The 27,493-nt window shown below is 46.0% G+C and overlaps 12 non-coding genes across 12 annotated transcripts; all 12 read left to right on the plus strand.

Annotated features, from left to right (window-relative positions):
• Nucleotides 1–2,089: 2,089 nt before the first annotated feature.
• LOC130326698 (U2 spliceosomal RNA) lies at nt 2,090–2,280 on the plus strand. The gene has a single exon (XR_008871266.1). It is a non-coding gene; the product is annotated as a U2 spliceosomal RNA (small nuclear RNA).
• Nucleotides 2,281–4,363: 2,083 nt separating this feature from the next.
• Nucleotides 4,364–4,554, plus strand: LOC130326700 (U2 spliceosomal RNA). Its single transcript, XR_008871267.1, has one exon. It is a non-coding gene; the product is annotated as a U2 spliceosomal RNA (small nuclear RNA).
• A 2,091-nt stretch (nt 4,555–6,645) lies between these two features.
• On the plus strand, nt 6,646–6,836 carry LOC130326687 (U2 spliceosomal RNA). The gene has a single exon (XR_008871256.1). It is a non-coding gene; the product is annotated as a U2 spliceosomal RNA (small nuclear RNA).
• A 2,091-nt stretch (nt 6,837–8,927) lies between these two features.
• On the plus strand, nt 8,928–9,118 carry LOC130326689 (U2 spliceosomal RNA). The gene has a single exon (XR_008871257.1). It is a non-coding gene; the product is annotated as a U2 spliceosomal RNA (small nuclear RNA).
• Nucleotides 9,119–11,220: 2,102 nt separating this feature from the next.
• LOC130326686 (U2 spliceosomal RNA) lies at nt 11,221–11,411 on the plus strand. Its single transcript, XR_008871255.1, has one exon. It is a non-coding gene; the product is annotated as a U2 spliceosomal RNA (small nuclear RNA).
• Nucleotides 11,412–13,499: 2,088 nt separating this feature from the next.
• Nucleotides 13,500–13,690, plus strand: LOC130326690 (U2 spliceosomal RNA). Its single transcript, XR_008871258.1, has one exon. It is a non-coding gene; the product is annotated as a U2 spliceosomal RNA (small nuclear RNA).
• Nucleotides 13,691–15,797: 2,107 nt separating this feature from the next.
• On the plus strand, nt 15,798–15,988 carry LOC130326696 (U2 spliceosomal RNA). Its single transcript, XR_008871264.1, has one exon. It is a non-coding gene; the product is annotated as a U2 spliceosomal RNA (small nuclear RNA).
• A 2,086-nt stretch (nt 15,989–18,074) lies between these two features.
• On the plus strand, nt 18,075–18,265 carry LOC130326691 (U2 spliceosomal RNA). The gene has a single exon (XR_008871259.1). It is a non-coding gene; the product is annotated as a U2 spliceosomal RNA (small nuclear RNA).
• Nucleotides 18,266–20,360: 2,095 nt separating this feature from the next.
• LOC130326692 (U2 spliceosomal RNA) lies at nt 20,361–20,551 on the plus strand. The gene has a single exon (XR_008871260.1). It is a non-coding gene; the product is annotated as a U2 spliceosomal RNA (small nuclear RNA).
• Nucleotides 20,552–22,640: 2,089 nt separating this feature from the next.
• Nucleotides 22,641–22,831, plus strand: LOC130326693 (U2 spliceosomal RNA). Its single transcript, XR_008871261.1, has one exon. It is a non-coding gene; the product is annotated as a U2 spliceosomal RNA (small nuclear RNA).
• Nucleotides 22,832–24,926: 2,095 nt separating this feature from the next.
• On the plus strand, nt 24,927–25,117 carry LOC130326694 (U2 spliceosomal RNA). The gene has a single exon (XR_008871262.1). It is a non-coding gene; the product is annotated as a U2 spliceosomal RNA (small nuclear RNA).
• Nucleotides 25,118–27,206: 2,089 nt separating this feature from the next.
• On the plus strand, nt 27,207–27,397 carry LOC130326695 (U2 spliceosomal RNA). Its single transcript, XR_008871263.1, has one exon. It is a non-coding gene; the product is annotated as a U2 spliceosomal RNA (small nuclear RNA).
• The last annotated feature ends 96 nt before the right edge of the window (nt 27,398–27,493 follow it).

Consider the following 27,493-nt stretch of genomic DNA (forward strand, 5'->3'; position numbering starts at 1 on the left):
CCTTACAGGGTTAAAAAGAAAGATTCCTACTTTCATTGCTACCTGCTTGCTGGCTAGCCAGCTAGCCAGCCCTGTGGGCCTTGCTGCTGCAGCCAAAAAACAAAAGGTGGTGCTGCTGCTGCTGCTTCTGCTGCTTCTGCTTCTGCTTGTGTCTGGCCCCTGTTGGAGCGTCCAGGCACAGGACTTCTGCTGCTGCTGACTAAATGGCCTCCTTAATTGGATCATTTGAGTAGCCAGCACACCTGTGCAGGTAGGGCATGACATGATAGGCAGCTGCCTTGATAGCGGGTGGGTGCTGAATGTTCCTAATTGACAAAATAAGATTAATGCTTATGAAGAAATATAAAATCTCATCCCTTCCCCAATATCGCGCCACACCCCTACCCCTTAATTCCCTGGTTGAACTTGATGGACATATGTCTTTTTTCGACCGTACTAACTATGTAACTATGTAACATAACATGGGGGGGGGGGGGGGGTCTCCTGGCTGTTCACACAGGTGTGTCATTGCTGTACATTGACCATGCATTGCTTCTGTGGTATTGCAAAGGCAAAGACAAATGCTTCCAGCCATCCATTGCACTAATGGATTGGTCATCAGCTGGCTGTCTATGTCCCGCATCAATATAGACCAAAGTACAGAGGGTTAGGCTATGCTATTGTGCACCTACCTGATGCATCAGAAGGTGCGAGGCCCTTGCTAAATTCTGTGCACAGACTTTGAGATCTATACTTTAGACTGTATCTAAACCTGCTCCAACATGGACTGACATTCTGGCTTACTTTCAGCCGATGCGACTTGTCTGTCGCTGAACAGTCGCTTTTTATGTATTCAGCACCTATGTATAATGTTGTAAAAGTGCTCTAGAAGCTAAAGTCGCAGAAATGTCACACATATTTGGCCTGCAACTTTCTGTGCGACAAATTCAGACAGGAAAAATCAGTATAAATCCTTAGAAAATTATCCCCCAGTGTCTCCATCTGCTGGCGGTATTGAATAAGCATTGCTGCACTGATGGGGTATGCATTAGACGAAAAAAAAGAAGAAAAAGAAGAATAATACGCCCAGAAAAGAGGCGAAAAGGAGAAAAACGTAAAAAGACGTGAAAAAAAAGTAAGAGGAAGAGAAGGGAAAAAAAGGTGGAAATGGGTTTAAAAGTGATTTCGGCGGAGAAATATATATATATATATATATATATATATATATATATATATACGCGCACACACACACATATATATAAACGTATTCTCCGTTGAGATATTGCAGCCGCTGCTGTGTCCAGGCCCAGGAGCCTTAGCACTGTGCTGTGATGTCACTCAATACCACTGACATCACTAGGTGTAAACAACATCTCTCCTTTGCTGTGTATGTGACTATGGAGCTGTTTGGTGATGTCGTCTATTATGGCCTTCATAGAAGCAACAGGAGATTGTTGCATCCATCTAGAACCCTCAGAACTACAGTGCTATGATGTCACTCACTTCCACAGGCCTTGCAGAGTGTAAACAACAACAACCCAGCTTTGTTGTGTATGTAACCATAGGGATTTGTGATGTCACCTAGAACCTTCACAGCAGCGACAGCTTTATGAGGAGCATCAGCACTGCTCTGCCTGAGCAGAACCATCACCGCCATAGGTTGTCAAATAACCCGGATTTAACCCACACAGGTAAGTCCAATGGGGTGCAGGCATGTCCTCTATGCTTACAGCTTCCCGTGGGTGTTGGTTTGATACCGTTTGGGGACAGCCAAGGAGGCATCTGCAGGCAACAAAGGTAGGTGTGTGCTTGTGTGTGTGTTTCCTATGCAGATCCTAAGCCCAGTGTCACATGCAAGTAGGAGGAGTAAGAAGGGTTCCTGGCAAATCCGGGTTATGGATTGCATTTAAAAAGGCCCCGTGGGAGTGCAATGGGCCCCTGTCTTGCTGCTTAGCAATAATGGTATGGGTTTAGGTTCTGCTGTGTGTACTGGTGGTTGACTGCCCCCCAGCCCAGAGTGTGCATGGAAAATTGTCTGGCAGCCTCCCTGACAGCAAGCAGTGATAGTGCCCATGAAGGGGACCTTGTTGGGCCCGCCCCTTTCACGGTTATCGCTTCTCGGCCTTTTGGCTAAGATCAAGTGTAGTATCTGTTCTTATCAGTTTAATATCTGATACGTCCCCTATCTGGGGACCATATATTAAATGGATTTTTGAGAACGGGGGCCGATTTCGAAGCTTGCTTCCGTCGCCCTATGCATTGACCCGATATGGCAGTATCTTCGGGTACAGTGCACCACCCCCTTACAGGGTTAAAAAGAAAGATTCCTACTTTCATTGCTACCTGCTTGCTGGCTAGCCAGCTAGCCAGCCCTGTGGGCCTTGCTGCTGCAGCCAAAAAACAAAAGGTGGTGCTGCTGCTGCTGCTTCTGCTGCTTCTGCTTGTGTCTGGCCCCTGTTGGAGCGTCCAGGCACAGGACTTCTGCTGCTGCTGACTAAATGGCCTCCTTAATTGGATCATTTGAGTAGCCAGCACACCTGTGCAGGTAGGGCATGACATGATAGGCAGCTGCCTTGATAGCGGGTGGGTGCTGAATGTTCCTAATTGACAAAATAAGATTAATGCTTATGAAGAAATATAAAATCTCATCCCTTCCCCAATATCGCGCCACACCCCTACCCCTTAATTCCCTGGTTGAACTTGATGGACATATGTCTTTTTTCGACCGTACTAACTATGTAACTATGTAACATAACATGGGGGGGGGGGGGGGGTCTCCTGGCTGTTCACACAGGTGTGTCATTGCTGTACATTGACCATGCATTGCTTCTGTGGTATTGCAAAGGCAAAGACAAATGCTTCCAGCCATCCATTGCACTAATGGATTGGTCATCAGCTGGCTGTCTATGTCCCGCATCAATATAGACCAAAGTACAGAGGGTTAGGCTATGCTATTGTGCACCTACCTGATGCATCAGAAGGTGCGAGGCCCTTGCTAAATTCTGTGCACAGACTTTGAGATCTATACTTTAGACTGTATCTAAACCTGCTCCAACATGGACTGACATTCTGGCCTACTTTCAGCCGATGCGACTTGTCTGTCGCTGAACAGTCGCTTTTTATGTATTCAGCACCTATGTATAATGTTGTAAAAATGCTCTAGAAGCTAAAGTCGCAGAAATGTCACACATATTTGGCCTGCAACTTTCTGTGCGACAAATTCAGACAGGAAAAATCAGTATAAATCCTTAGAAAATTATCCCCCAGTGTCTCCATCTGCTGGCGGTATTGAATAAGCATTGCTGCACTGATGGGGTATGCATTAGACGAAAAAAAAGAAGAAAAAGAAGAATAATACGCCCAGAAAAGAGGCGAAAAGGAGAAAAACGTAAAAAAACGTGAAAAAAAAGTAAGAGGAAGAGAAGGGAAAAAAAGGTGGAAATGGGTTTAAAAGTGATTTCGGCGGAGATATATATATATATATATATATATATATATATATATATATATACGCGCACACACACACATATATATAAACGTATTCTCCGTTGAGATATTGCAGCCGCTGCTGTGTCCAGGCCCAGGAGCCTTAGCACTGTGCTGTGATGTCACTCAATACCACTGACATCACTAGGTGTAAACAACATCTCTCCTTTGCTGTGTATGTGACTATGGAGCTGTTTGGTGATGTCGTCTATTATGGCCTTCATAGAAGCAACAGGAGATTGTTGCATCCATCTAGAACCCTCAGAACTACAGTGCTATGATGTCACTCACTTCCACAGGCCTTGCAGAGTGTAAACAACAACAACCCAGCTTTGTTGTGTATGTAACCATAGGGATTTGTGATGTCACCTAGAACCTTCACAGCAGCGACAGCTTTATGAGGAGCATCAGCACTGCTCTGCCTGAGCAGAACCATCACCGCCATAGGTTGTCAAATAACCCGGATTTAACCCACACAGGTAAGTCCAATGGGGTGCAGGCATGTCCTCTATGCTTACAGCTTCCCGTGGGTGTTGGTTTGATACCGTTTGGGGACAGCCAAGGAGGCATCTGCAGGCAACAAAGGTAGGTGTGTGCTTGTGTGTGTGTTTCCTATGCAGATCCTAAGCCCAGTGTCACATGCAAGTAGGAGGAGTAAGAAGGGTTCCTGGCAAATCCGGGTTATGGATTGCATTTAAAAAGGCCCCGTGGGAGTGCAATGGGCCCCTGTCTTGCTGCTTAGCAATAATGGTATGGGTTTAGGTTCTGCTGTGTGTACTGGTGGTTGACTGCCCCCCAGCCCAGAGTGTGCATGGAAAATTGTCTGGCAGCCTCCCTGACAGCAAGCAGTGATAGTGCCCATGAAGGGGACCTTGTTGGGCCCGCCCCTTTCACGGTTATCGCTTCTCGGCCTTTTGGCTAAGATCAAGTGTAGTATCTGTTCTTATCAGTTTAATATCTGATACGTCCCCTATCTGGGGACCATATATTAAATGGATTTTTGAGAACGGGGGCCGATTTCGAAGCTTGCTTCCGTCGCCCTATGCATTGACCCGATATGGCAGTATCTTCGGGTACAGTGCACCACCCCCTTACAGGGTTAAAAAGAAAGATTCCTACTTTCATTGCTACCTGCTTGCTGGCTAGCCAGCTAGCCAGCCCTGTGGGCCTTGCTGCTGCAGCCAAAAAACAAAAGGTGGTGCTGCTGCTGCTGCTTCTGCTGCTTCTGCTTCTGCTTGTGTCTGGCCCCTGTTGGAGCGTCCAGGCACAGGACTTCTGCTGCTGCTGACTAAATGGCCTCCTTAATTGGATCATTTGAGTAGCCAGCACACCTGTGCAGGTAGGGCATGACATGATAGGCAGCTGCCTTGATAGCGGGTGGGTGCTGAATGTTCCTAATTGACAAAATAAGATTAATGCTTATGAAGAAATATAAAATCTCATCCCTTCCCCAATATCGCGCCACACCCCTACCCCTTAATTCCCTGGTTGAACTTGATGGACATATGTCTTTTTTCGACCGTACTAACTATGTAACTATGTAACATAACATGGGGGGGGGGGGGGTCTCCTGGCTGTTCACACAGGTGTGTCATTGCTGTACATTGACCATGCATTGCTTCTGTGGTATTGCAAAGGCAAAGACAAATGCTTCCAGCCATCCATTGCACTAATGGATTGGTCATCAGCTGGCTGTCTATGTCCCGCATCAATATAGACCAAAGTACAGAGGGTTAGGCTATGCTATTGTGCACCTACCTGATGCATCAGAAGGTGCGAGGCCCTTGCTAAATTCTGTGCACAGACTTTGAGATCTATACTTTAGACTGTATCTAAACCTGCTCCAACATGGACTGACATTCTGGCCTACTTTCAGCCGATGCGACTTGTCTGTCGCTGAACAGTCGCTTTTTATGTATTCAGCACCTATGTATAATGTTGTAAAAATGCTCTAGAAGCTAAAGTCGCAGAAATGTCACACATATTTGGCCTGCAACTTTCTGTGCGACAAATTCAGACAGGAAAAATCAGTATAAATCCTTAGAAAATTATCCCCCAGTGTCTCCATCTGCTGGCGGTATTGAATAAGCATTGCTGCACTGATGGGGTATGCATTAGACGAAAAAAAAGAAGAAAAAGAAGAATAATACGCCCAGAAAAGAGGCGAAAAGGAGAAAAACGTAAAAAAACGTGAAAAAAAAGTAAGAGGAAGAGAAGGGAAAAAAAGGTGGAAATGGGTTTAAAAGTGATTTCGGCGGAGAAATATATATATATATATATATATATATATATATATATATATATATACGCGCACACACACACATATATATAAACGTATTCTCCGTTGAGATATTGCAGCCGCTGCTGTGTCCAGGCCCAGGAGCCTTAGCACTGTGCTGTGATGTCACTCAATACCACTGACATCACTAGGTGTAAACAACATCTCTCCTTTGCTGTGTATGTGACTATGGAGCTGTTTGGTGATGTCGTCTATTATGGCCTTCATAGAAGCAACAGGAGATTGTTGCATCCATCTAGAACCCTCAGAACTACAGTGCTATGATGTCACTCACTTCCACAGGCCTTGCAGAGTGTAAACAACAACAACCCAGCTTTGTTGTGTATGTAACCATAGGGATTTGTGATGTCACCTAGAACCTTCACAGCAGCGACAGCTTTATGAGGAGCATCAGCACTGCTCTGCCTGAGCAGAACCATCACCGCCATAGGTTGTCAAATAACCCGGATTTAACCCACACAGGTAAGTCCAATGGGGTGCAGGCATGTCCTCTATGCTTACAGCTTCCCGTGGGTGTTGGTTTGATACCGTTTGGGGACAGCCAAGGAGGCATCTGCAGGCAACAAAGGTAGGTGTGTGCTTGTGTGTGTGTTTCCTATGCAGATCCTAAGCCCAGTGTCACATGCAAGTAGGAGGAGTAAGAAGGGTTCCTGGCAAATCCGGGTTATGGATTGCATTTAAAAAGGCCCCGTGGGAGTGCAATGGGCCCCTGTCTTGCTGCTTAGCAATAATGGTATGGGTTTAGGTTCTGCTGTGTGTACTGGTGGTTGACTGCCCCCCAGCCCAGAGTGTGCATGGAAAATTGTCTGGCAGCCTCCCTGACAGCAAGCAGTGATAGTGCCCATGAAGGGGACCTTGTTGGGCCCGCCCCTTTCACGGTTATCGCTTCTCGGCCTTTTGGCTAAGATCAAGTGTAGTATCTGTTCTTATCAGTTTAATATCTGATACGTCCCCTATCTGGGGACCATATATTAAATGGATTTTTGAGAACGGGGGCCGATTTCGAAGCTTGCTTCCGTCGCCCTATGCATTGACCCGATATGGCAGTATCTTCGGGTACAGTGCACCACCCCCTTACAGGGTTAAAAAGAAAGATTCCTACTTTCATTGCTACCTGCTTGCTGGCTAGCCAGCTAGCCAGCCCTGTGGGCCTTGCTGCTGCAGCCAAAAAACAAAAGGTGGTGCTGCTGCTGCTGCTTCTGCTGCTTCTGCTTCTGCTTGTGTCTGGCCCCTGTTGGAGCATCCAGGCACAGGACTTCTGCTGCTGCTGACTAAATGGCCTCCTTAATTGGATCATTTGAGTAGCCAGCACACCTGTGCAGGTAGGGCATGACATGATAGGCAGCTGCCTTGATAGCGGGTGGGTGCTGAATGTTCCTAATTGACAAAATAAGATTAATGCTTATGAAGAAATATAAAATCTCATCCCTTCCCCAATATCGCGCCACACCCCTACCCCTTAATTCCCTGGTTGAACTTGATGGACATATGTCTTTTTTCGACCGTACTAACTATGTAACTATGTAACATAACATGGGGGGGGGGGGGGGGTCTCCTGGCTGTTCACACAGGTGTGTCATTGCTGTACATTGACCATGCATTGCTTCTGTGGTATTGCAAAGGCAAAGACAAATGCTTCCAGCCATCCATTGCACTAATGGATTGGTCATCAGCTGGCTGTCTATGTCCCGCATCAATATAGACCAAAGTACAGAGGGTTAGGCTATGCTATTGTGCACCTACCTGATGCATCAGAAGGTGCGAGGCCCTTGCTAAATTCTGTGCACAGACTTTGAGATCTATACTTTAGACTGTATCTAAACCTGCTCCAACATGGACTGACATTCTGGCCTACTTTCAGCCGATGCGACTTGTCTGTCGCTGAACAGTCGCTTTTTATGTATTCAGCACCTATGTATAATGTTGTAAAAATGCTCTAGAAGCTAAAGTCGCAGAAATGTCACACATATTTGGCCTGCAACTTTCTGTGCGACAAATTCAGACAGGAAAAATCAGTATAAATCCTTAGAAAATTATCCCCCAGTGTCTCCATCTGCTGGCGGTATTGAATAAGCATTGCTGCACTGATGGGGTATGCATTAGACGAAAAAAAAGAAGAAAAAGAAGAATAATACGCCCAGAAAAGAGGCGAAAAGGAGAAAAACGTAAAAAAACGTGAAAAAAAAGTAAGAGGAAGAGAAGGGAAAAAAAGGTGGAAATGGGTTTAAAAGTGATTTCGGCGGAGAATATATATATATATATATATATATATATATATATATATATATATACGCGCACACACACACATATATATATATATAAACGTATTCTCCGTTGAGATATTGTGCTGTGTCCAGGCCCAGGAGCCTTAGCACTGTGCTGTGATGTCACTCAATACCACTGACATCACTAGGTGTAAACAACATCTCTCCTTTGCTGTGTATGTGACTATGGAGCTGTTTGGTGATGTCGTCTATTATGGCCTTCATAGAAGCAACAGGAGATTGTTGCATCCATCTAGAACCCTCAGAACTACAGTGCTATGATGTCACTCACTTCCACAGGCCTTGCAGAGTGTAAACAACAACAACCCAGCTTTGTTGTGTATGTAACCATAGGGATTTGTGATGTCACATAGAACCTTCACAGCAGCGACAGCTTTATGAGGAGCATCAGCACTGCTCTGCCTGAGCAGAACCATCACCGCCATAGGTTGTCAAATAACCCGGATTTAACCCACACAGGTAAGTCCAATGGGGTGCAGGCATGTCCTCTATGCTTACAGCTTCCCGTGGGTGTTGGTTTGATACCGTTTGGGGACAGCCAAGGAGGCATCTGCAGGCAACAAAGGTAGGTGTGTGCTTGTGTGTGTGTTTCCTATGCAGATCCTAAGCCCAGTGTCACATGCAAGTAGGAGGAGTAAGAAGGGTTCCTGGCAAATCCGGGTTATGGATTGCATTTAAAAAGGCCCCGTGGGAGTGCAATGGGCCCCTGTCTTGCTGCTTAGCAATAATGGTATGGGTTTAGGTTCTGCTGTGTGTACTGGTGGTTGACTGCCCCCCAGCCCAGAGTGTGCATGGAAAATTGTCTGGCAGCCTCCCTGACAGCAAGCAGTGATAGTGCCCATGAAGGGGACCTTGTTGGGCCCGCCCCTTTCACGGTTATCGCTTCTCGGCCTTTTGGCTAAGATCAAGTGTAGTATCTGTTCTTATCAGTTTAATATCTGATACGTCCCCTATCTGGGGACCATATATTAAATGGATTTTTGAGAACGGGGGCCGATTTCGAAGCTTGCTTCCGTCGCCCTATGCATTGACCCGATATGGCAGTATCTTCGGGTACAGTGCACCACCCCCTTACAGGGTTAAAAAGAAAGATTCCTACTTTCATTGCTACCTGCTTGCTGGCTAGCCAGCTAGCCAGCCCTGTGGGCCTTGCTGCTGCAGCCAAAAAACAAAAGGTGGTGCTGCTGCTGCTGCTTCTGCTGCTTCTGCTTCTGCTTGTGTCTGGCCCCTGTTGGAGCGTCCAGGCACAGGACTTCTGCTGCTGCTGACTAAATGGCCTCCTTAATTGGATCATTTGAGTAGCCAGCACACCTGTGCAGGTAGGGCATGACATGATAGGCAGCTGCCTTGATAGCGGGTGGGTGCTGAATGTTCCTAATTGACAAAATAAGATTAATGCTTATGAAGAAATATAAAATCTCATCCCTTCCCCAATATCGCGCCACACCCCTACCCCTTAATTCCCTGGTTGAACTTGATGGACATATGTCTTTTTTCGACCGTACTAACTATGTAACTATGTAACATAACATGGGGGGGGGGGGGGGGGTCTCCTGGCTGTTCACACAGGTGTGTCATTGCTGTACATTGACCATGCATTGCTTCTGTGGTATTGCAAAGGCAAAGACAAATGCTTCCAGCCATCCATTGCACTAATGGATTGGTCATCAGCTGGCTGTCTATGTCCCGCATCAATATAGACCAAAGTACAGAGGGTTAGGCTATGCTATTGTGCACCTACCTGATGCATCAGAAGGTGCGAGGCCCTTGCTAAATTCTGTGCACAGACTTTGAGATCTATACTTTAGACTGTATCTAAACCTGCTCCAACATGGACTGACATTCTGGCTTACTTTCAGCCGATGCGACTTGTCTGTCGCTGAACAGTCGCTTTTTATGTATTCAGCACCTATGTATAATGTTGTAAAAGTGCTCTAGAAGCTAAAGTCGCAGAAATGTCACACATATTTGGCCTGCAACTTTCTGTGCGACAAATTCAGACAGGAAAAATCAGTATAAATCCTTAGAAAATTATCCCCCAGTGTCTCCATCTGCTGGCGGTATTGAATAAGCATTGCTGCACTGATGGGGTATGCATTAGACGAAAAAAAAGAAGAAAAAGAAGAATAATACGCCCAGAAAAGAGGCGAAAAGGAGAAAAACGTAAAAAAACGTGAAAAAAAAGTAAGAGGAAGAGAAGGGAAAAAAAGGTGGAAATGGGTTTAAAAGTGATTTCGGCGGAGAAATATATATATATATATATATATATATATATATATATATATATATATATATATACGCGCACACACACACATATATATAAACGTATTCTCCGTTGAGATATTGCAGCCGCTGCTGTGTCCAGGCCCAGGAGCCTTAGCACTGTGCTGTGATGTCACTCAATACCACTGACATCACTAGGTGTAAACAACATCTCTCCTTTGCTGTGTATGTGACTATGGAGCTGTTTGGTGATGTCGTCTATTATGGCCTTCATAGAAGCAACAGGAGATTGTTGCATCCATCTAGAACCCTCAGAACTACAGTGCTATGATGTCACTCACTTCCACAGGCCTTGCAGAGTGTAAACAACAACAACCCAGCTTTGTTGTGTATGTAACCATAGGGATTTGTGATGTCACCTAGAACCTTCACAGCAGCGACAGCTTTATGAGGAGCATCAGCACTGCTCTGCCTGAGCAGAACCATCACCGCCATAGGTTGTCAAATAACCCGGATTTAACCCACACAGGTAAGTCCAATGGGGTGCAGGCATGTCCTCTATGCTTACAGCTTCCCGTGGGTGTTGGTTTGATACCGTTTGGGGACAGCCAAGGAGGCATCTGCAGGCAACAAAGGTAGGTGTGTGCTTGTGTGTGTGTTTCCTATGCAGATCCTAAGCCCAGTGTCACATGCAAGTAGGAGGAGTAAGAAGGGTTCCTGGCAAATCCGGGTTATGGATTGCATTTAAAAAGGCCCCGTGGGAGTGCAATGGGCCCCTGTCTTGCTGCTTAGCAATAATGGTATGGGTTTAGGTTCTGCTGTGTGTACTGGTGGTTGACTGCCCCCCAGCCCAGAGTGTGCATGGAAAATTGTCTGGCAGCCTCCCTGACAGCAAGCAGTGATAGTGCCCATGAAGGGGACCTTGTTGGGCCCGCCCCTTTCACGGTTATCGCTTCTCGGCCTTTTGGCTAAGATCAAGTGTAGTATCTGTTCTTATCAGTTTAATATCTGATATGTCCCCTATCTGGGGACCATATATTAAATGGATTTTTGAGAACGGGGGCCGATTTCGAAGCTTGCTTCCGTCGCCCTATGCATTGACCCGATATGGCAGTATCTTCGGGTACAGTGCACCACCCCCTTACAGGGTTAAAAAGAAAGATTCCTACTTTCATTGCTACCTGCTTGCTGGCTAGCCAGCTAGCCAGCCCTGTGGGCCTTGCTGCTGCAGCCAAAAAACAAAAGGTGGTGCTGCTGCTGCTGCTTCTGCTGCTTCTGCTTCTGCTTGTGTCTGGCCCCTGTTGGAGCATCCAGGCACAGGACTTCTGCTGCTGCTGACTAAATGGCCTCCTTAATTGGATCATTTGAGTAGCCAGCACACCTGTGCAGGTAGGGCATGACATGATAGGCAGCTGCCTTGATAGCGGGTGGGTGCTGAATGTTCCTAATTGACAAAATAAGATTAATGCTTATGAAGAAATATAAAATCTCATCCCTTCCCCAATATCGCGCCACACCCCTACCCCTTAATTCCCTGGTTGAACTTGATGGACATATGTCTTTTTTCGACCGTACTAACTATGTAACTATGTAACATAACATGGGGGGGGGGGGGTCTCCTGGCTGTTCACACAGGTGTGTCATTGCTGTACATTGACCATGCATTGCTTCTGTGGTATTGCAAAGGCAAAGACAAATGCTTCCAGCCATCCATTGCACTAATGGATTGGTCATCAGCTGGCTGTCTATGTCCCGCATCAATATAGACCAAAGTACAGAGGGTTAGGCTATGCTATTGTGCACCTACCTGATGCATCAGAAGGTGCGAGGCCCTTGCTAAATTCTGTGCACAGACTTTGAGATCTATACTTTAGACTGTATCTAAACCTGCTCCAACATGGACTGACATTCTGGCCTACTTTCAGCCGATGCGACTTGTCTGTCGCTGAACAGTCGCTTTTTATGTATTCAGCACCTATGTATAATGTTGTAAAAATGCTCTAGAAGCTAAAGTCGCAGAAATGTCACACATATTTGGCCTGCAACTTTCTGTGCGACAAATTCAGACAGGAAAAATCAGTATAAATCCTTAGAAAATTATCCCCCAGTGTCTCCATCTGCTGGCGGTATTGAATAAGCATTGCTGCACTGATGGGGTATGCATTAGACGAAAAAAAAGAAGAAAAAGAAGAATAATACGCCCAGAAAAGAGGCGAAAAGGAGAAAAACGTAAAAAAACGTGAAAAAAAAGTAAGAGGAAGAGAAGGGAAAAAAAGGTGGAAATGGGTTTAAAAGTGATTTCGGCGGAGAAATATATATATATATATATATATATATATATATATATATATATACGCGCACACACACACATATATATAAACGTATTCTCCGTTGAGATATTGCAGCCGCTGCTGTGTCCAGGCCCAGGAGCCTTAGCACTGTGCTGTGATGTCACTCAATACCACTGACATCACTAGGTGTAAACAACATCTCTCCTTTGCTGTGTATGTGACTATGGAGCTGTTTGGTGATGTCGTCTATTATGGCCTTCATAGAAGCAACAGGAGATTGTTGCATCCATCTAGAACCCTCAGAACTACAGTGCTATGATGTCACTCACTTCCACAGGCCTTGCAGAGTGTAAACAACAACAACCCAGCTTTGTTGTGTATGTAACCATAGGGATTTGTGATGTCACCTAGAACCTTCACAGCAGCGACAGCTTTATGAGGAGCATCAGCACTGCTCTGCCTGAGCAGAACCATCACCGCCATAGGTTGTCAAATAACCCGGATTTAACCCACACAGGTAAGTCCAATGGGGTGCAGGCATGTCCTCTATGCTTACAGCTTCCCGTGGGTGTTGGTTTGATACCGTTTGGGGACAGCCAAGGAGGCATCTGCAGGCAACAAAGGTAGGTGTGTGCTTGTGTGTGTGTTTCCTATGCAGATCCTAAGCCCAGTGTCACATGCAAGTAGGAGGAGTAAGAAGGGTTCCTGGCAAATCCGGGTTATGGATTGCATTTAAAAAGGCCCCGTGGGAGTGCAATGGGCCCCTGTCTTGCTGCTTAGCAATAATGGTATGGGTTTAGGTTCTGCTGTGTGTACTGGTGGTTGACTGCCCCCCAGCCCAGAGTGTGCATGGAAAATTGTCTGGCAGCCTCCCTGACAGCAAGCAGTGATAGTGCCCATGAAGGGGACCTTGTTGGGCCCGCCCCTTTCACGGTTATCGCTTCTCGGCCTTTTGGCTAAGATCAAGTGTAGTATCTGTTCTTATCAGTTTAATATCTGATACGTCCCCTATCTGGGGACCATATATTAAATGGATTTTTGAGAACGGGGGCCGATTTCGAAGCTTGCTTCCGTCGCCCTATGCATTGACCCGATATGGCAGTATCTTCGGGTACAGTGCACCACCCCCTTACAGGGTTAAAAAGAAAGATTCCTACTTTCATTGCTACCTGCTTGCTGGCTAGCCAGCTAGCCAGCCCTGTGGGCCTTGCTGCTGCAGCCAAAAAACAAAAGGTGGTGCTGCTGCTGCTGCTTCTGCTGCTTCTGCTTCTGCTTGTGTCTGGCCCCTGTTGGAGCGTCCAGGCACAGGACTTCTGCTGCTGCTGACTAAATGGCCTCCTTAATTGGATCATTTGAGTAGCCAGCACACCTGTGCAGGTAGGGCATGACATGATAGGCAGCTGCCTTGATAGCGGGTGGGTGCTGAATGTTCCTAATTGACAAAATAAGATTAATGCTTATGAAGAAATATAAAATCTCATCCCTTCCCCAATATCGCGCCACACCCCTACCCCTTAATTCCCTGGTTGAACTTGATGGACATATGTCTTTTTTCGACCGTACTAACTATGTAACTATGTAACATAACATGGGGGGGGGGGGGGGGTCTCCTGGCTGTTCACACAGGTGTGTCATTGCTGTACATTGACCATGCATTGCTTCTGTGGTATTGCAAAGGCAAAGACAAATGCTTCCAGCCATCCATTGCACTAATGGATTGGTCATCAGCTGGCTGTCTATGTCCCGCATCAATATAGACCAAAGTACAGAGGGTTAGGCTATGCTATTGTGCACCTACCTGATGCATCAGAAGGTGCGAGGCCCTTGCTAAATTCTGTGCACAGACTTTGAGATCTATACTTTAGACTGTATCTAAACCTGCTCCAACATGGACTGACATTCTGGCTTACTTTCAGCCGATGCGACTTGTCTGTCGCTGAACAGTCGCTTTTTATGTATTCAGCACCTATGTATAATGTTGTAAAAGTGCTCTAGAAGCTAAAGTCGCAGAAATGTCACACATATTTGGCCTGCAACTTTCTGTGCGACAAATTCAGACAGGAAAAATCAGTATAAATCCTTAGAAAATTATCCCCCAGTGTCTCCATCTGCTGGCGGTATTGAATAAGCATTGCTGCACTGATGGGGTATGCATTAGACGAAAAAAAAGAAGAAAAAGAAGAATAATACGCCCAGAAAAGAGGCGAAAAGGAGAAAAACGTAAAAAAACGTGAAAAAAAAGTAAGAGGAAGAGAAGGGAAAAAAAGGTGGAAATGGGTTTAAAAGTGATTTCGGCGGAGAAATATATATATATATATATATATATATATATATATATATATATATATATATATATATATACGCGCACACACACACATATATATAAACGTATTCTCCGTTGAGATATTGCAGCCGCTGCTGTGTCCAGGCCCAGGAGCCTTAGCACTGTGCTGTGATGTCACTCAATACCACTGACATCACTAGGTGTAAACAACATCTCTCCTTTGCTGTGTATGTGACTATGGAGCTGTTTGGTGATGTCGTCTATTATGGCCTTCATAGAAGCAACAGGAGATTGTTGCATCCATCTAGAACCCTCAGAACTACAGTGCTATGATGTCACTCACTTCCACAGGCCTTGCAGAGTGTAAACAACAACAACCCAGCTTTGTTGTGTATGTAACCATAGGGATTTGTGATGTCACCTAGAACCTTCACAGCAGCGACAGCTTTATGAGGAGCATCAGCACTGCTCTGCCTGAGCAGAACCATCACCGCCATAGGTTGTCAAATAACCCGGATTTAACCCACACAGGTAAGTCCAATGGGGTGCAGGCATGTCCTCTATGCTTACAGCTTCCCGTGGGTGTTGGTTTGATACCGTTTGGGGACAGCCAAGGAGGCATCTGCAGGCAACAAAGGTAGGTGTGTGCTTGTGTGTGTGTTTCCTATGCAGATCCTAAGCCCAGTGTCACATGCAAGTAGGAGGAGTAAGAAGGGTTCCTGGCAAATCCGGGTTATGGATTGCATTTAAAAAGGCCCCGTGGGAGTGCAATGGGCCCCTGTCTTGCTGCTTAGCAATAATGGTATGGGTTTAGGTTCTGCTGTGTGTACTGGTGGTTGACTGCCCCCCAGCCCAGAGTGTGCATGGAAAATTGTCTGGCAGCCTCCCTGACAGCAAGCAGTGATAGTGCCCATGAAGGGGACCTTGTTGGGCCCGCCCCTTTCACGGTTATCGCTTCTCGGCCTTTTGGCTAAGATCAAGTGTAGTATCTGTTCTTATCAGTTTAATATCTGATATGTCCCCTATCTGGGGACCATATATTAAATGGATTTTTGAGAACGGGGGCCGATTTCGAAGCTTGCTTCCGTCGCCCTATGCATTGACCCGATATGGCAGTATCTTCGGGTACAGTGCACCACCCCCTTACAGGGTTAAAAAGAAAGATTCCTACTTTCATTGCTACCTGCTTGCTGGCTAGCCAGCTAGCCAGCCCTGTGGGCCTTGCTGCTGCAGCCAAAAAACAAAAGGTGGTGCTGCTGCTGCTGCTTCTGCTGCTTCTGCTTCTGCTTGTGTCTGGCCCCTGTTGGAGCATCCAGGCACAGGACTTCTGCTGCTGCTGACTAAATGGCCTCCTTAATTGGATCATTTGAGTAGCCAGCACACCTGTGCAGGTAGGGCATGACATGATAGGCAGCTGCCTTGATAGCGGGTGGGTGCTGAATGTTCCTAATTGACAAAATAAGATTAATGCTTATGAAGAAATATAAAATCTCATCCCTTCCCCAATATCGCGCCACACCCCTACCCCTTAATTCCCTGGTTGAACTTGATGGACATATGTCTTTTTTCGACCGTACTAACTATGTAACTATGTAACATAACATGGGGGGGGGGGGGTCTCCTGGCTGTTCACACAGGTGTGTCATTGCTGTACATTGACCATGCATTGCTTCTGTGGTATTGCAAAGGCAAAGACAAATGCTTCCAGCCATCCATTGCACTAATGGATTGGTCATCAGCTGGCTGTCTATGTCCCGCATCAATATAGACCAAAGTACAGAGGGTTAGGCTATGCTATTGTGCACCTACCTGATGCATCAGAAGGTGCGAGGCCCTTGCTAAATTCTGTGCACAGACTTTGAGATCTATACTTTAGACTGTATCTAAACCTGCTCCAACATGGACTGACATTCTGGCCTACTTTCAGCCGATGCGACTTGTCTGTCGCTGAACAGTCGCTTTTTATGTATTCAGCACCTATGTATAATGTTGTAAAAATGCTCTAGAAGCTAAAGTCGCAGAAATGTCACACATATTTGGCCTGCAACTTTCTGTGCGACAAATTCAGACAGGAAAAATCAGTATAAATCCTTAGAAAATTATCCCCCAGTGTCTCCATCTGCTGGCGGTATTGAATAAGCATTGCTGCACTGATGGGGTATGCATTAGACGAAAAAAAAGAAGAAAAAGAAGAATAATACGCCCAGAAAAGAGGCGAAAAGGAGAAAAACGTAAAAAAACGTGAAAAAAAAGTAAGAGGAAGAGAAGGGAAAAAAAGGTGGAAATGGGTTTAAAAGTGATTTCGGCGGAGAAATATATATATATATATATATATATATATATATATATATATACGCGCACACACACACATATATATAAACGTATTCTCCGTTGAGATATTGCAGCCGCTGCTGTGTCCAGGCCCAGGAGCCTTAGCACTGTGCTGTGATGTCACTCAATACCACTGACATCACTAGGTGTAAACAACATCTCTCCTTTGCTGTGTATGTGACTATGGAGCTGTTTGGTGATGTCGTCTATTATGGCCTTCATAGAAGCAACAGGAGATTGTTGCATCCATCTAGAACCCTCAGAACTACAGTGCTATGATGTCACTCACTTCCACAGGCCTTGCAGAGTGTAAACAACAACAACCCAGCTTTGTTGTGTATGTAACCATAGGGATTTGTGATGTCACCTAGAACCTTCACAGCAGCGACAGCTTTATGAGGAGCATCAGCACTGCTCTGCCTGAGCAGAACCATCACCGCCATAGGTTGTCAAATAACCCGGATTTAACCCACACAGGTAAGTCCAATGGGGTGCAGGCATGTCCTCTATGCTTACAGCTTCCCGTGGGTGTTGGTTTGATACCGTTTGGGGACAGCCAAGGAGGCATCTGCAGGCAACAAAGGTAGGTGTGTGCTTGTGTGTGTGTTTCCTATGCAGATCCTAAGCCCAGTGTCACATGCAAGTAGGAGGAGTAAGAAGGGTTCCTGGCAAATCCGGGTTATGGATTGCATTTAAAAAGGCCCCGTGGGAGTGCAATGGGCCCCTGTCTTGCTGCTTAGCAATAATGGTATGGGTTTAGGTTCTGCTGTGTGTACTGGTGGTTGACTGCCCCCCAGCCCAGAGTGTGCATGGAAAATTGTCTGGCAGCCTCCCTGACAGCAAGCAGTGATAGTGCCCATGAAGGGGACCTTGTTGGGCCCGCCCCTTTCACGGTTATCGCTTCTCGGCCTTTTGGCTAAGATCAAGTGTAGTATCTGTTCTTATCAGTTTAATATCTGATACGTCCCCTATCTGGGGACCATATATTAAATGGATTTTTGAGAACGGGGGCCGATTTCGAAGCTTGCTTCCGTCGCCCTATGCATTGACCCGATATGGCAGTATCTTCGGGTACAGTGCACCACCCCCTTACAGGGTTAAAAAGAAAGATTCCTACTTTCATTGCTACCTGCTTGCTGGCTAGCCAGCTAGCCAGCCCTGTGGGCCTTGCTGCTGCAGCCAAAAAACAAAAGGTGGTGCTGCTGCTGCTGCTTCTGCTGCTTCTGCTTCTGCTTGTGTCTGGCCCCTGTTGGAGCGTCCAGGCACAGGACTTCTGCTGCTGCTGACTAAATGGCCTCCTTAATTGGATCATTTGAGTAGCCAGCACACCTGTGCAGGTAGGGCATGACATGATAGGCAGCTGCCTTGATAGCGGGTGGGTGCTGAATGTTCCTAATTGACAAAATAAGATTAATGCTTATGAAGAAATATAAAATCTCATCCCTTCCCCAATATCGCGCCACACCCCTACCCCTTAATTCCCTGGTTGAACTTGATGGACATATGTCTTTTTTCGACCGTACTAACTATGTAACTATGTAACATAACATGGGGGGGGGGGGGGGGTCTCCTGGCTGTTCACACAGGTGTGTCATTGCTGTACATTGACCATGCATTGCTTCTGTGGTATTGCAAAGGCAAAGACAAATGCTTCCAGCCATCCATTGCACTAATGGATTGGTCATCAGCTGGCTGTCTATGTCCCGCATCAATATAGACCAAAGTACAGAGGGTTAGGCTATGCTATTGTGCACCTACCTGATGCATCAGAAGGTGCGAGGCCCTTGCTAAATTCTGTGCACAGACTTTGAGATCTATACTTTAGACTGTATCTAAACCTGCTCCAACATGGACTGACATTCTGGCTTACTTTCAGCCGATGCGACTTGTCTGTCGCTGAACAGTCGCTTTTTATGTATTCAGCACCTATGTATAATGTTGTAAAAGTGCTCTAGAAGCTAAAGTCGCAGAAATGTCACACATATTTGGCCTGCAACTTTCTGTGCGACAAATTCAGACAGGAAAAATCAGTATAAATCCTTAGAAAATTATCCCCCAGTGTCTCCATCTGCTGGCGGTATTGAATAAGCATTGCTGCACTGATGGGGTATGCATTAGACGAAAAAAAAGAAGAAAAAGAAGAATAATACGCCCAGAAAAGAGGCGAAAAGGAGAAAAACGTAAAAAAACGTGAAAAAAAAGTAAGAGGAAGAGAAGGGAAAAAAAGGTGGAAATGGGTTTAAAAGTGATTTCGGCGGAGAAATATATATATATATATATATATATATATATATATATATATATATATACGCGCACACACACACATATATATAAACGTATTCTCCGTTGAGATATTGCAGCCGCTGCTGTGTCCAGGCCCAGGAGCCTTAGCACTGTGCTGTGATGTCACTCAATACCACTGACATCACTAGGTGTAAACAACATCTCTCCTTTGCTGTGTATGTGACTATGGAGCTGTTTGGTGATGTCGTCTATTATGGCCTTCATAGAAGCAACAGGAGATTGTTGCATCCATCTAGAACCCTCAGAACTACAGTGCTATGATGTCACTCACTTCCACAGGCCTTGCAGAGTGTAAACAACAACAACCCAGCTTTGTTGTGTATGTAACCATAGGGATTTGTGATGTCACCTAGAACCTTCACAGCAGCGACAGCTTTATGAGGAGCATCAGCACTGCTCTGCCTGAGCAGAACCATCACCGCCATAGGTTGTCAAATAACCCGGATTTAACCCACACAGGTAAGTCCAATGGGGTGCAGGCATGTCCTCTATGCTTACAGCTTCCCGTGGGTGTTGGTTTGATACCGTTTGGGGACAGCCAAGGAGGCATCTGCAGGCAACAAAGGTAGGTGTGTGCTTGTGTGTGTGTTTCCTATGCAGATCCTAAGCCCAGTGTCACATGCAAGTAGGAGGAGTAAGAAGGGTTCCTGGCAAATCCGGGTTATGGATTGCATTTAAAAAGGCCCCGTGGGAGTGCAATGGGCCCCTGTCTTGCTGCTTAGCAATAATGGTATGGGTTTAGGTTCTGCTGTGTGTACTGGTGGTTGACTGCCCCCCAGCCCAGAGTGTGCATGGAAAATTGTCTGGCAGCCTCCCTGACAGCAAGCAGTGATAGTGCCCATGAAGGGGACCTTGTTGGGCCCGCCCCTTTCACGGTTATCGCTTCTCGGCCTTTTGGCTAAGATCAAGTGTAGTATCTGTTCTTATCAGTTTAATATCTGATACGTCCCCTATCTGGGGACCATATATTAAATGGATTTTTGAGAACGGGGGCCGATTTCGAAGCTTGCTTCCGTCGCCCTATGCATTGACCCGATATGGCAGTATCTTCGGGTACAGTGCACCACCCCCTTACAGGGTTAAAAAGAAAGATTCCTACTTTCATTGCTACCTGCTTGCTGGCTAGCCAGCTAGCCAGCCCTGTGGGCCTTGCTGCTGCAGCCAAAAAACAAAAGGTGGTGCTGCTGCTGCTGCTTCTGCTGCTTCTGCTTGTGTCTGGCCCCTGTTGGAGCGTCCAGGCACAGGACTTCTGCTGCTGCTGACTAAATGGCCTCCTTAATTGGATCATTTGAGTAGCCAGCACACCTGTGCAGGTAGGGCATGACATGATAGGCAGCTGCCTTGATAGCGGGTGGGTGCTGAATGTTCCTAATTGACAAAATAAGATTAATGCTTATGAAGAAATATAAAATCTCATCCCTTCCCCAATATCGCGCCACACCCCTACCCCTTAATTCCCTGGTTGAACTTGATGGACATATGTCTTTTTTCGACCGTACTAACTATGTAACTATGTAACATAACATGGGGGGGGGGGGGGGGGGTCTCCTGGCTGTTCACACAGGTGTGTCATTGCTGTACATTGACCATGCATTGCTTCTGTGGTATTGCAAAGGCAAAGACAAATGCTTCCAGCCATCCATTGCACTAATGGATTGGTCATCAGCTGGCTGTCTATGTCCCGCATCAATATAAACCAAAGTACAGAGGGTTAGGCTATGCTATTGTGCACCTACCTGATGCATCAGAAGGTGCGAGGCCCTTGCTAAATTCTGTGCACAGACTTTGAGATCTATACTTTAGACTGTATCTAAACCTGCTCCAACATGGACTGACATTCTGGCCTACTTTCAGCCGATGCGACTTGTCTGTCGCTGAACAGTCGCTTTTTATGTATTCAGCACCTATGTATAATGTTGTAAAAATGCTCTAGAAGCTAAAGTCGCAGAAATGTCACACATATTTGGCCTGCAACTTTCTGTGCGACAAATTCAGACAGGAAAAATCAGTATAAATCCTTAGAAAATTATCCCCCAGTGTCTCCATCTGCTGGCGGTATTGAATAAGCATTGCTGCACTGATGGGGTATGCATTAGACGAAAAAAAAGAAGAAAAAGAAGAATAATACGCCCAGAAAAGAGGCGAAAAGGAGAAAAACGTAAAAAAACGTGAAAAAAAAGTAAGAGGAAGAGAAGGGAAAAAAAGGTGGAAATGGGTTTAAAAGTGATTTCGGCGGAGAAATATATATATATATATATATATATATATATATATATATATATATACGCGCACACACACACATATATATAAACGTATTCTCCGTTGAGATATTGCAGCCGCTGCTGTGTCCAGGCCCAGGAGCCTTAGCACTGTGCTGTGATGTCACTCAATACCACTGACATCACTAGGTGTAAACAACATCTCTCCTTTGCTGTGTATGTGACTATGGAGCTGTTTGGTGATGTCGTCTATTATGGCCTTCATAGAAGCAACAGGAGATTGTTGCATCCATCTAGAACCCTCAGAACTACAGTGCTATGATGTCACTCACTTCCACAGGCCTTGCAGAGTGTAAACAACAACAACCCAGCTTTGTTGTGTATGTAACCATAGGGATTTGTGATGTCACCTAGAACCTTCACAGCAGCGACAGCTTTATGAGGAGCATCAGCACTGCTCTGCCTGAGCAGAACCATCACCGCCATAGGTTGTCAAATAACCCGGATTTAACCCACACAGGTAAGTCCAATGGGGTGCAGGCATGTCCTCTATGCTTACAGCTTCCCGTGGGTGTTGGTTTGATACCGTTTGGGGACAGCCAAGGAGGCATCTGCAGGCAACAAAGGTAGGTGTGTGCTTGTGTGTGTGTTTCCTATGCAGATCCTAAGCCCAGTGTCACATGCAAGTAGGAGGAGTAAGAAGGGTTCCTGGCAAATCCGGGTTATGGATTGCATTTAAAAAGGCCCCGTGGGAGTGCAATGGGCCCCTGTCTTGCTGCTTAGCAATAATGGTATGGGTTTAGGTTCTGCTGTGTGTACTGGTGGTTGACTGCCCCCCAGCCCAGAGTGTGCATGGAAAATTGTCTGGCAGCCTCCCTGACAGCAAGCAGTGATAGTGCCCATGAAGGGGACCTTGTTGGGCCCGCCCCTTTCACGGTTATCGCTTCTCGGCCTTTTGGCTAAGATCAAGTGTAGTATCTGTTCTTATCAGTTTAATATCTGATACGTCCCCTATCTGGGGACCATATATTAAATGGATTTTTGAGAACGGGGGCCGATTTCGAAGCTTGCTTCCGTCGCCCTATGCATTGACCCGATATGGCAGTATCTTCGGGTACAGTGCACCACCCCCTTACAGGGTTAAAAAGAAAGATTCCTACTTTCATTGCTACCTGCTTGCTGGCTAGCCAGCTAGCCAGCCCTGTGGGCCTTGCTGCTGCAGCCAAAAAACAAAAGGTGGTGCTGCTGCTGCTGCTTCTGCTGCTTCTGCTTCTGCTTGTGTCTGGCCCCTGTTGGAGCATCCAGGCACAGGACTTCTGCTGCTGCTGACTAAATGGCCTCCTTAATTGGATCATTTGAGTAGCCAGCACACCTGTGCAGGTAGGGCATGACATGATAGGCAGCTGCCTTGATAGCGGGTGGGTGCTGAATGTTCCTAATTGACAAAATAAGATTAATGCTTATGAAGAAATATAAAATCTCATCCCTTCCCCAATATCGCGCCACACCCCTACCCCTTAATTCCCTGGTTGAACTTGATGGACATATGTCTTTTTTCGACCGTACTAACTATGTAACTATGTAACATAACATGGGGGGGGGGGGGGGGGGGTCTCCTGGCTGTTCACACAGGTGTGTCATTGCTGTACATTGACCATGCATTGCTTCTGTGGTATTGCAAAGGCAAAGACAAATGCTTCCAGCCATCCATTGCACTAATGGATTGGTCATCAGCTGGCTGTCTATGTCCCGCATCAATATAGACCAAAGTACAGAGGGTTAGGCTATGCTATTGTGCACCTACCTGATGCATCAGAAGGTGCGAGGCCCTTGCTAAATTCTGTGCACAGACTTTGAGATCTATACTTTAGACTGTATCTAAACCTGCTCCAACATGGACTGACATTCTGGCCTACTTTCAGCCGATGCGACTTGTCTGTCGCTGAACAGTCGCTTTTTATGTATTCAGCACCTATGTATAATGTTGTAAAAATGCTCTAGAAGCTAAAGTCGCAGAAATGTCACACATATTTGGCCTGCAACTTTCTGTGCGACAAATTCAGACAGGAAAAATCAGTATAAATCCTTAGAAAATTATCCCCCAGTGTCTCCATCTGCTGGCGGTATTGAATAAGCATTGCTGCACTGATGGGGTATGCATTAGACGAAAAAAAAAGAAGAAAAAGAAGAATAATACGCCCAGAAAAGAGGCGAAAAGGAGAAAAACGTAAAAAAACATGAAAAAAAAGTAAGAGGAAGAGAAGGGAAAAAAAGGTGGAAATGGGTTTAAAAGTGATTTCGGCGGAGAAATATATATATATATATATATATATATATATATATATATATACGCGCACACACACACACATATATATAAACGTATTCTCCGTTGAGATATTGCAGCCGCTGCTGTGTCCAGGCCCAGGAGCCTTAGCACTGTGCTGTGATGTCACTCAATACCACTGACATCACTAGGTGTAAACAACATCTCTCCTTTGCTGTGTATGTGACTATGGAGCTGTTTGGTGATGTCGTCTATTATGGCCTTCATAGAAGCAACAGGAGATTGTTGCATCCATCTAGAACCCTCAGAACTACAGTGCTATGATGTCACTCACTTCCACAGGCCTTGCAGAGTGTAAACAACAACAACCCAGCTTTGTTGTGTATGTAACCATAGGGATTTGTGATGTCACCTAGAACCTTCACAGCAGCGACAGCTTTATGAGGAGCATCAGCACTGCTCTGCCTGAGCAGAACCATCACCGCCATAGGTTGTCAAATAACCCGGATTTAACCCACACAGGTAAGTCCAATGGGGTGCAGGCATGTCCTCTATGCTTACAGCTTCCCGTGGGTGTTGGTTTGATACCGTTTGGGGACAGCCAAGGAGGCATCTGCAGGCAACAAAGGTAGGTGTGTGCTTGTGTGTGTGTTTCCTATGCAGATCCTAAGCCCAGTGTCACATGCAAGTAGGAGGAGTAAGAAGGGTTCCTGGCAAATCCGGGTTATGGATTGCATTTAAAAAGGCCCCGTGGGAGTGCAATGGGCCCCTGTCTTGCTGCTTAGCAATAATGGTATGGGTTTAGGTTCTGCTGTGTGTACTGGTGGTTGACTGCCCCCCAGCCCAGAGTGTGCATGGAAAATTGTCTGGCAGCCTCCCTGACAGCAAGCAGTGATAGTGCCCATGAAGGGGACCTTGTTGGGCCCGCCCCTTTCACGGTTATCGCTTCTCGGCCTTTTGGCTAAGATCAAGTGTAGTATCTGTTCTTATCAGTTTAATATCTGATACGTCCCCTATCTGGGGACCATATATTAAATGGATTTTTGAGAACGGGGGCCGATTTCGAAGCTTGCTTCCGTCGCCCTATGCATTGACCCGATATGGCAGTATCTTCGGGTACAGTGCACCACCCCCTTACAGGGTTAAAAAGAAAGATTCCTACTTTCATTGCTACCTGCTTGCTGGCTAGCCAGCTAGCCAGCCCTGTGGGCCTTGCTGCTGCAGCCAAAAAACAAAAGGTGGTGCTGCTGCTGCTGCTTCTGCTGCTTCTGCTTCTGCTTGTGTCTGGCCCCTGTTGGAGCGTCCAGGCACAGGACTTCTGCTGCTGCTGACTAAATGGCCTCCTTAATTGGATCATTTGAGTAGCCAGCACACCTGTGCAGGTAGGGCATGACATGATAGGCAGCTGCCTTGATAGCGGGTGGGTGCTGAATGTTCCTAATTGACAAAATAAGATTAATGCTTATGAAGAAATATAAAATCTCATCCCTTCCCCAATATCGCGCCACACCCCTACCCCTTAATTCCCTGGTTGAACTTGATGGACATATGTCTTTTTTCGACCGTACTAACTATGTAACTATGTAACATAACATGGGGGGGGGGGGGGTCTCCTGGCTGTTCACACAGGTGTGTCATTGCTGTACATTGACCATGCATTGCTTCTGTGGTATTGCAAAGGCAAAGACAAATGCTTCCAGCCATCCATTGCACTAATGGATTGGTCATCAGCTGGCTGTCTATGTCCCGCATCAATATAGACCAAAGTACAGAGGGTTAGGCTATGCTATTGTGCACCTACCTGATGCATCAGAAGGTGCGAGGCCCTTGCTAAATTCTGTGCACAGACTTTGAGATCTATACTTTAGACTGTATCTAAACCTGCTCCAACATGGACTGACATTCTGGCCTACTTTCAGCCGATGCGACTTGTCTGTCGCTGAACAGTCGCTTTTTATGTATTCAGCACCTATGTATAATGTTGTAAAAATGCTCTAGAAGCTAAAGTCGCAGAAATGTCACACATATTTGGCCTGCAACTTTCTGTGCGACAAATTCAGACAGGAAAAATCAGTATAAATCCTTAGAAAATTATCCCCCAGTGTCTCCATCTGCTGGCGGTAATTGAATAAGCATTGCTGCACTGATGGGGTATGCATTAGACGAAAAAAAAGAAGAAAAAGAAGAATAATACGCCCAGAAAAGAGGCGAAAAGGAGAAAAACGTAAAAAAACGTGAAAAAAAAGTAAGAGGAAGAGAAGGGAAAAAAAGGTGGAAATGGGTTTAAAAGTGATTTCGGCGGAGAAATATATATATATATATATATATATATATATATATATATATACGCGCACACACACACATATATATAAACGTATTCTCCGTTGAGATATTGCAGCCGCTGCTGTGTCCAGGCCCAGGAGCCTTAGCACTGTGCTGTGATGTCACTCAATACCACTGACATCACTAGGTGTAAACAACATCTCTCCTTTGCTGTGTATGTGACTATGGAGCTGTTTGGTGATGTCGTCTATTATGGCCTTCATAGAAGCAACAGGAGATTGTTGCATCCATCTAGAACCCTCAGAACTACAGTGCTATGATGTCACTCACTTCCACAGGCCTTGCAGAGTGTAAACAACAACAACCCAGCTTTGTTGTGTATGTAACCATAGGGATTTGTGATGTCACCTAGAACCTTCACAGCAGCGACAGCTTTATGAGGAGCATCAGCACTGCTCTGCCTGAGCAGAACCATCACCGCCATAGGTTGTCAAATAACCCGGATTTAACCCACACAGGTAAGTCCAATGGGGTGCAGGCATGTCCTCTATGCTTACAGCTTCCCGTGGGTGTTGGTTTGATACCGTTTGGGGACAGCCAAGGAGGCATCTGCAGGCAACAAAGGTAGGTGTGTGCTTGTGTGTGTGTTTCCTATGCAGATCCTAAGCCCAGTGTCACATGCAAGTAGGAGGAGTAAGAAGGGTTCCTGGCAAATCCGGGTTATGGATTGCATTTAAAAAGGCCCCGTGGGAGTGCAATGGGCCCCTGTCTTGCTGCTTAGCAATAATGGTATGGGTTTAGGTTCTGCTGTGTGTACTGGTGGTTGACTGCCCCCCAGCCCAGAGTGTGCATGGAAAATTGTCTGGCAGCCTCCCTGACAGCAAGCAGTGATAGTGCCCATGAAGGGGACCTTGTTGGGCCCCGCCCCTTTCACGGTTATCGCTTCTCGGCCTTTTGGCTAAGATCAAGTGTAGTATCTGTTCTTATCAGTTTAATATCTGATACGTCCCCTATCTGGGGACCATATATTAAATGGATTTTTGAGAACGGGGGCCGATTTCGAAGCTTGCTTCCGTCGCCCTATGCATTGACCCGATATGGCAGTATCTTCGGGTACAGTGCACCACCCCCTTACAGGGTTAAAAAGAAAGATTCCTACTTTCATTGCTACCTGCTTGCTGGCTAGCCAGCTAGCCAGCCCTGTGGGCCTTGCTGCTGCAGCCAA

This window comes from Hyla sarda, unplaced genomic scaffold (assembly GCF_029499605.1).
Source record: "Hyla sarda isolate aHylSar1 unplaced genomic scaffold, aHylSar1.hap1 scaffold_2863, whole genome shotgun sequence".
Classification (NCBI taxonomy): domain Eukaryota; kingdom Metazoa; phylum Chordata; class Amphibia; order Anura; family Hylidae; genus Hyla; species Hyla sarda.